Below are 9,070 nucleotides of genomic sequence, written 5' to 3' on the forward strand. Positions count from 1 at the left end.
CATCTCCAGCTGCTGTTGTAGAAACAAAGAATCCTTTCACAACCTGCAGAGCTTTTGCACGTCTTCTCCATGTACCTGACTCGCCTTTAGAGTCAGGATTCTTTACGTTACCTACAGAGAACTTAAATTTCACTTGCTACTAATTTTAAGGTAGTATTCTGCTGCCAGAGAGGCTCTAGAGGTTAGTAGCAACAGGACAAAGGCTAAATGTGACCTTTGCAGTACCTAATTTACGAGAACCTCTCTGCCTTGGAGGAGAGACTTGCGTGCCTATCCGTCCTATACTATTGAGTTACTAGCATCTACACTAGCCAGACTGGGGAGCAGCAAGTTACCTACAATCAGCCAAATTTACATCCTGCTGCGTCAATCAAGTCAGCTGATGCCTTAGGCACTTACCCAGGGCTACAGGGCAGAAGCTCCATCTGCCATCTAGAACATTATAATGAGGAAAGAAGGCACTTTATATCCACATCCTGCTAAAGAAAAACAAAGAGCAGAGCAGGAGTTTTTCACAGGGTTTTGTTTGGTTAGGCATGTTTGTTTATTTCTGCAGCTACTGCAAAAGATCCAGTAACAATCCTGAGCGTCCTCAAGAATCAAAGGCACCTTCTCAGCTGAATGCCCCATTGACACTATAGATATTTAAATCCTCCCTGTTCTGATTAAACTCTTTTTCAGCAAGGTGGCACAGCTTCCACAGGGAGATACAGCTGCTGATTAAGATGCTCTTGCTGGAAACTGAATCACTGAGAGCAGCTATCCCACTCCTAAGCAAACCACACTTCGGATGGTTCTAGGGGCATGGAAAGGGGCAGTGCAAGAGCTGCCACCACTGCTCCCAATACCAGCTGCTGGGTTTGTGCTGTGCCCTGTCCCTTCAGTCCAGCAGGCTCAGGCAATGTTTACTGGGGCAGCTCAACCTTTCCCATGGGCAAAAGCATCCTCAGCTCCTTGATTTCACTAAGTTTCAGCAGAGAAAAAGTGCACAATCACTTAGTCCAGCTGAGAGAGGAACACCTTGTGGCATGGGGCAATGCCCAGTGCATGTGCAGCTTTTCATGTCAGACAGAGTGGACCCAGGCACCTTCAAGGCACTGAAAGTCAAGCTGTGAGAGATACTGCTGTACCTGTAGCTGGAATTTAAGTGCTGAAGCCTACATCCATTTTCATTTGTTGGATAAACTGCAAACCCAATCCCTGTTCCCTTTTGGATAAGCATGCATCAAAACATTATCTTGCAAGTAGTCGGAATTTTGAGTGAAATATCTCCACAAAATATGAGTGAGTGGCAAACTGTGTCCCTAGGAACCAAAGTGGTGGAAGTGCCCTATAGGCATAGTTTAAAAAGGGTTACCCTCCTTCAGTATTTGCTGAATGCACATAATCAGGTATTCTTCATTTTCTGTTACAAGATTTCCAGGGTTTAATTTTCTCTTTGCTGTTGAAACCTATTAAAAGAAAATGATGGAGCAAGCAACTAGAACTTATAGGTGTAATGTTCAGTTGTTTCTATAATCACAAGAAAAAGTCTGATGGATCATGTAATAGAAAAATGAAGAAAATCTGAGCACCGCCTCAAGCATTGTTTGCTTAATGAATATAAGACAGTGTTGATGACAATATTTCTTGTTTCTGGTACTTTTTAATGTGACAGCGACTGCATTATGCACAATATAATTCTGGTGTGGTTTTCTTAATACACTTTTAATGAAGAAATGTGAATCTCAAGGCTCTTAATGAGTGCGCTTTTCACTGGTAGATAGAAAAAGGAGGAGGAAATAACTTTGGGGGGGGAGAAAAAAGAGAATCTTTAATCAGAAAAGGAAGAGGATAAAAGGGACCTTTTAAGGAATGGGACATTAGGAGCTTCCATGTCCTTTTCCACCAGCCACACAGATCTCTGTGTAACCAATATAGTTTCACCAAAAAAGCCCTTCCAGCCTTGAAATCTAGTTTCAAATACTTATTAGTGAGAACCCATTCAGGAGCTGTTGCTTTTCAAAAAGCAGTCTTACAGATCTTTTCAACTTTATTGTCCACTGGTAACATTCCTGAAGACCTAGGCCTTTCGTGTGAATGCATATACCTGTGGACATTTACATGCATAAGGTTGTTCCTAATTTCTTCCTTTGTGCTGATATAAGTGAGAAACTGAAACAAAAATGTTTTCTGGAATTTCTTAATAAGTTTCAAAGGGATTTTAGTTATAAATGGTATTTTGAATGTAAAACAGAAAACCAAAAGTTGCTCTTTTTGAGTAGGTTCTTTGTCATTGCTATGAACTTTACCACAGGGGGTAGATACGCAGAAGTGAAAAATTCATAGTACATTGCCCTCTCTGTTGGAACTATTGTCTTTCATTATATAAATAACTGAAATGAACTGTTGAAATCGATTGGGTGGGTAGAGAAGGATATCTCGTTCTTTTAATGTAATCCTTTTTCCTTTAGTTCCTGTTACACATGAAAACTATGTAGGTTAAAATCCTTTCTGAATCTTTTCCCAGAAGCATCAATGAGAAGTTGCTTTTCAGTGTCTTGGTCACCCCAGCTGTGGAATAAAGCAGAAGTTTGCTGCTATTTGTACTCTGTAACGTCTTATGCTAATTAATCCCAACCCCAAACAAAGCTAAAGGAAGAGAGAGAGAGAAGCAATGTATTAAAATAATAAAATTAATATTTATGCAAATAGAAAAGGGTATTCCTCAGTGGCTGTCAGGGTTAGCGTACAGCTCATTTTTTCTTCTCCGTATGTCCCTTTTTGCTTCCCTATTTTATCCATCTTCTCATTTCTTCCAGAAATTCTGGGCTGAAGAGCAAAGCACTAACACAACTGTTCTAGCATATTGACTGTGTACATGAGGTAAACCTCATGTTCCTATGGGGATGCTTCCCTATACCATGGTACTTGATGATGCATGCCTGTCTCAGTCAGGAAACTTCTAGCCAGAAGGATGTTTTGATACAAATAAATGTGTGTTATGATCAACTCCAATCACATCCGTGAGTCTTTGGGAAGTAAAAATGAAATGTCTGTATTTACTGCTTTTTCTCTTTTACAGACCCAAGTGATTCTGCAGGTGAAATCACAAAATTTCACACTTGAGTGGACAGCACAAGCCTAGGAAATCAAGCTAGTGTTCCCAGACCTCAGGGGGAATCCTCAACACTCTGTCTTCAGGATAATTTTATTCTGTTCTCCTTCTTTCCTCCACCCATGCAAGGTTTTAAGAGTGTTTAGGTAGCTTACAAATTGAATTCTGAGTACTTCCTTTGGAATAAGACAATTCAACAAAAAAATCTAGTCATTCTTGAAATTGTGTAGCAAGGATACACTCCAACAAGAACATTCCTATCCTAAAAAGCTGAATGCAGAAACAATGTCCTTGGCCTGTGTGCATGTGGTACATAGAGCATGGGGACTCATTGCAGTTGCTGACATAGCAGCATAGCACTTAAAAACTAATTGGAGCAGTTCTTTTCTGCATAGCCCTTCTCAGTCCTGAAGTGCTACCCCCATTATAATGGATGGAAATGCAAACTAATGCTGATTCTGTGGACAAAAGAGATTTTTGCATTGCAATTTTTGGGAACACAGCACACCCTGCTTCTCCTATCTTGCAAATGACAGACAAGACATTTTCAAACATAATGGACTTGAAATGTCAGGTGTAATCAAGGGTGAGACTGTGAATGCAAATGAAATGTTTTGATAAGTGCAATCTAAATACTGAAACCAAACCACAGCTTCCTTGCTATTGCAGTTCTGCCATGTGAGGTGAAAGCAGCACAAAATCCTGGTACATGAGCAGAGGATGTGCACCTTTTTCCTGCAGCTGGGGCACAGGAATCCCTTGAAACCTGGGAGGGCAAAGGGGTGCCATTCAGTATGGTTAACCAAGAAACACGGGAAAGTTGGGATGAAAGTGCAGGGCAGTCAAAAAGAAAAGGAAAGAAAGGAAGAAAAAAAGAAAGTGTGCTGGTTTAAAGGTAAACCCAGCAGGGGAAATGAACCCAACTCAAAAGAGAGATTATAAGTCAGAATAACAATTTAATAAAATAATACAATAAGTACGATTATACAGACAAACAATTGGTTTTAACCCACAAAACCCAAATGTATAACCCAGCACCCTGGGGCATGAACAGAGTGGTGTTCTTTGGGCCCCCTGAGTCCAAAGTAAAAGGAGAGGGGAAAACCTGTTGGTGAGAGTGCTGTTGCAGTCTGGTCAAGAGTGGTGATTGCAGTCTGGTCGAGGGTGGTGGTTGCAGTCCAGTTGAAAAGTGGTGATTGCAGTCCGGTCGAGAGTGGTGGTCGCAGTCTGGTTGAGAGTGGTGGTCTGTAGTCTTCCTCTGCATCCCACGAGTGGTTAAAACAGTTCCAGGACTCCAAGATTATATATTCTCCAGTTCAGGCAGGAATGCCCAGTACTTCCCTCAGGGTGGGGAGTTCCAGGATGGGTATGAGGACAGGAGCACCCTCCTATCTCCCAGGCCTCTTAACACCTAGTTTATAGCCTGAGGAGTCAGGGGTGCTCTGGGTAGAGGGTGTAAAAAGTCTATTGATACCAGTTTCTGTGAAATGGCATGGAAGGCTGTAGAATACACAGTTTTGGGTTACATCCATACAGTGATGAACTGGTCCCAGCTGTTCTAACAAGAAAACAAGAAAGCAAGAAAGCAAGAAAGCAAGAAAGAAAGCAAGAAAGAAAGCAAGAAAGAAAGCAAGAAAGCAAGCAAGAAAGAAAGAAAGAAAGAAAGAAAGAAAGAAAGAAAGAAAGAAAGAAAGAAAAAGAAAGAAAGAAAGAGAGAAAGAAAGAAAAATAAAGAAAGAAAGAAAGAGAGAGAGAAAGAAAGAAAGAAAGAGAGAAAGAGAGAAAGAAAGAAAGAAAGAAAGAGAGAAAGAAAGAAAGAGAGAGAGAAAGAAAGAAAGAAAGAAAGAAAGAAAGAAAGAAAGAAAGAAAGAAAGAAAGAAAGAAAAAGAAAGAAAGAAAGAGAGAAAGAAAGAAAAAGAAAGAAAGAAAGAGAGAAAGAAAGAAAAATAAAGAAAGAAAGAAAGAGAGAGAGAAAGAAAGAAAGAAAGGAAAGAAAGAAAGAAAGAAAGAAAGAAAGAAAGAAAGAAAGAAAGAAAGAAAGAAAGAAAGAAAGAAAGAGAAAGAGAATGAGAAAGAAAGAAAGAAAGGAAAGAAAGAAAGAAAGAGAGAAAGAAAGAAAGAGAGAAAGAAAGAGAGAAAGAAAGAGGGAAAGAAAGAGGGAAAGAAAGAAAGAAAGAAGAAAGAAAGAAAGAAAGAAAGAAGAGAGAAGAAAGAAAGAAAGAAAGAAAGAAAGAAAGAAAGAAAGAAAGAAAGAAAGAAAGAAAGAAAGAAAGAAAGAAAGAAAGAAAGAGAGAGAGAAAGAAAGAGAGAAAGAAAGAAAGAAAGAAAACATCCTGAGATTTACTTTAATTATTGCTTCTGTCTTCTATCTGAAGGACAAATAGCTGGTCCCAAATCCTGCAAGAGGTAGCCTGCTACAGAAGCAAGCTGTCTGGTCCTTCTGTATGATGTGTCCCATCTATTCCTTAACACCTGTTTCTTTTGGGCATCACTGAATTACCCAAGCTGTGATTTAGAGAACTGCCTTCTCCTCTACTACCAATTTCAAATTACTAATACTTTATTTCACTTTAGAAAGACAATCTTTCACAAAAGCAGAGATGAAGATGTTTAAATTATTCAACCACTTTGTGCAAATAATAACTAATCTTTGCAATGCCCTGGTGAGGTAGGTAATTATATGTTTTCCTTTCTGATAGGCAGAGGCATTCAGTTTAAATCATTGGCTACAGACCAGAGCAGATCTTTGAACTAAATTTTCCTGGGCTGAGGTGAAATTTTGAAAAAAGCTCTAGTTTGATCAGAATGTGGGCTTTCATTTTCCATTTTTGTCTCATCAAGAAACCAGGCTTGGAAGAATATCCCCTGGCTGAGTTGCCAGAATATGTTCATAAATGATTCACTTGAACCTTTCACAGTCAAAAATGACACTGAGACTACCATGGAAATAAATTTTTGAGGGTAGATGAGTCACCTGGGCTTCATTGCAAGTAATGACAAAAGCTGATTCTGTTACTCACACAAGTTTAATCCTCACTGCCTAAAATGCTTTTGCTATGTAGTGATCTGACTGGATTGCTACAGTTACCTTTCCAGTTTAGGGTCTTGTCATAGATGAGGGAGTATGGTTTTGGTGAGTTAGAACTGTATAAACCTGAAGCACACAGTAACCATGTTAGGTGCAGGCCCTCAGTAATCCAAAATCGGCTTGTGGTCTGAAACAGGTTTTGTATCTTTTCCAAAATCTGCCACCTACAACAGCTCAATTATCTTGCAAATGACTCACTGAGTTCTTGTGGCAGAGAGCTCCTGTCCTAATTAAGGGAACAACAACCTGAGCTCTTTCCTTGCATAGCTTTCCTGTTCTCCTTTTACCTTCTCTCTACCATTCTTTAAATTCTTTCCCTTTGACCTGCCCCCAGCTGTTTGTGCCCATGCATACCTTCCCCAGTCATCACGTTTGCATGCTCACCATCACTCTGAACACCTTCTGCATGATTTTAGGTGACCAGAAGGGTGCACAGAGCCCCAGGGACAGCAACATGGGGGTTACACAGCAGAAGTGCTATGAAAAAAACATCATTTCTTCTCCATCATGACAGCTTGCTAAACTGCTGATCTTTAGGCCATAGGTGGGCTCTCACTGGTGGAGATGTCAACTTGTACTCATTGGTAAAAGGCCATCAGCCATGTTATTTGATCTCTGGGTGCTCTGGGATAGCCACCTTCATCCCTGTGCACATCTTGCTCTGACGCTTAATTTCCACTACAGGCATCCTCTTTAGTTTCAAAACAAAATAATAGTCATGAAGAAATATGGGAACTTCCATAACTTGTCCTTCACTCAACAAAATTTGGGTGCTGAAAAGTACTCCTAACCCCATCGTCACAAGAACTCCAGCACTATAGAAGTCTTGAATATTTCTGAAACAACTTTTTATGTTTCTTGACAGAAATTACAGGTTTTACATGTTTTGAATGCTCATTTTTGAAAGAAGTATTTCCTAATGAAGCAATGTACAGACTGACAGTAAATCTTTGTCTCAAACATCCTATAAAAGATCTATTTATCCTGATTTTTTAGGGATGGAGAATAAGAGGCACAGCCGGATGAAGCTATTTGATGAAAGTCACTTGAAATCTGCTATGACAAATGAGAACTTAAATGTGAACTGTGATATCCTTCTGTTATTCTGATATGCTGTTCTTTAAGTCGCTCGGTAGTTAGGCTTTTAGGCTAACAGAACAGTTAGTTCTGTTTGCTTATTTTAAATATTGTGTTTATAAAGCAGAAATTAACTTTTCTAGTACTGTATGCATGCATGTACAAGCAGGCATGACATATATCTCCTTAGACTTTACATCCATGTTAATACACATAGAAAACTGCCATCTGCTATCAGGCATGAAACTGTGATTTTTGCTACAATGGGAGTAGGGGGTTATGTTCATAACAGGGTACAGTGTGATGTTCTCTTGCTTTAGCATCCTTCGTCCTAGATCTCTAAAATGGAGGATGGAGATTTCCATTCCTGTATAGCAAGGCTTTTCCCCCTATTCTAAAAATACAAACATAAATACCGTTTCAGGTGACAGTCTCATAAAACACATCTAAGCCTTCCATTTCTACTTTTTTTCTAATTTCCCATTGTTAAAATGGGATTAAAGATCTACCTGTGATGTAAGGACCAACAAGTCAATACAGTTAAATATTAATTTTCAAATTCAACAGGTCATGTGCATCATTATAATCATTCAAGGCTTTAGAAGCATACTGAAGAAAGGATCTTGAGAGAGGCACCACATAGGACAAATGAACTCATTTATCTGGTTTTGCTGCAACCACCTCAACATATTTGCTGATTTAATAAACACTCTTTGCTCCTGCTGGCTGGATTCAGTGTTCGCCACAGATGCTATTTACCTCTGAAATGCATGATGATTATCAATCAGACTCAAGGAGTAGCACATTTTTCAGTAATAGATCAGTGCCTGAACATGTCAGCAACTCATTCCATACTTAAGTCTGGTAATGCTAACCCTGAAAACAAAGGTTCGGGTCATAGGTTCAGAGGACTTTGCTTAGACATCAACATATGCATCACTGCTATTTTAGACAAGGGCTCATTAGCTCTTGGAAGGTGTTTGTCCCCACTACTGCAGGTTCTTTCCAATAATGTGTTTACCCATCTTGTTTTAAGTGTATTCTTTCCCATGTGCTGCCAACACCTGGGCATCCCTCTCAGTGTGCATTTTCTACAGAAACTCTCTCTGGACATGTGTCCCAGGGCCACATGGGAACATCAGGTGTGAGAAAGGATTACAGAGTCCTGATTCTCATTGTCAGCAGCTTTCATCCTGGCCAGAGGATAAATGGAAAGCAGTACCCAAAATTGCTGTAAGTAATGAGGAGCAGCAAAAAGTAAGATATCTGAAGTATTATGAAAGAGATAGAAATCCCATTTCAAGCACGTTTATAAAAGATAGTTATGCTAATCAGTTTTGATAGGTCCAGCCTTGTGCGAGGGTGTACCAGCAGAACGTAATATTATTGTGGCTTTAGCCATTTACACAGATTTAACTTGGTTCAGGCCAGAAAACTGGGGAGCTTTGCATTGTTTAAAAAGTTGGGAGTCTGAAACTTTCCATTTTGAACAGAGAGAAAAGAAAACCACCTTGCTTAGAAAAGAGAACATAGAAAACAGAGTACAAGCATCTGCACCTGAGTACAAGCAATAACCTGCAAATTACTCTGTGGATAGAAATCAGGTGAATGTGATTGTCGAAGGAATAAGTCTTCCTGTGCTTATCATGACTAAAGCAGCTTCTTGGACAAACAGATTTATGAAGAAATATCTTTCTCTCCCCAAAGAAACTACCATATTTTATATACTTAGCCAAAAAATTACCAGCCTAAAAGGAGAGGTAAGAATTTCAGTTTGTGTCTCATGCATCTCAGGAGAAGGCTTTAAT

The sequence above is a fragment of the Chiroxiphia lanceolata genome, chromosome 1 (genome assembly GCF_009829145.1).
Source record: "Chiroxiphia lanceolata isolate bChiLan1 chromosome 1, bChiLan1.pri, whole genome shotgun sequence".
Lineage (NCBI taxonomy): Eukaryota > Metazoa > Chordata > Aves > Passeriformes > Pipridae > Chiroxiphia > Chiroxiphia lanceolata.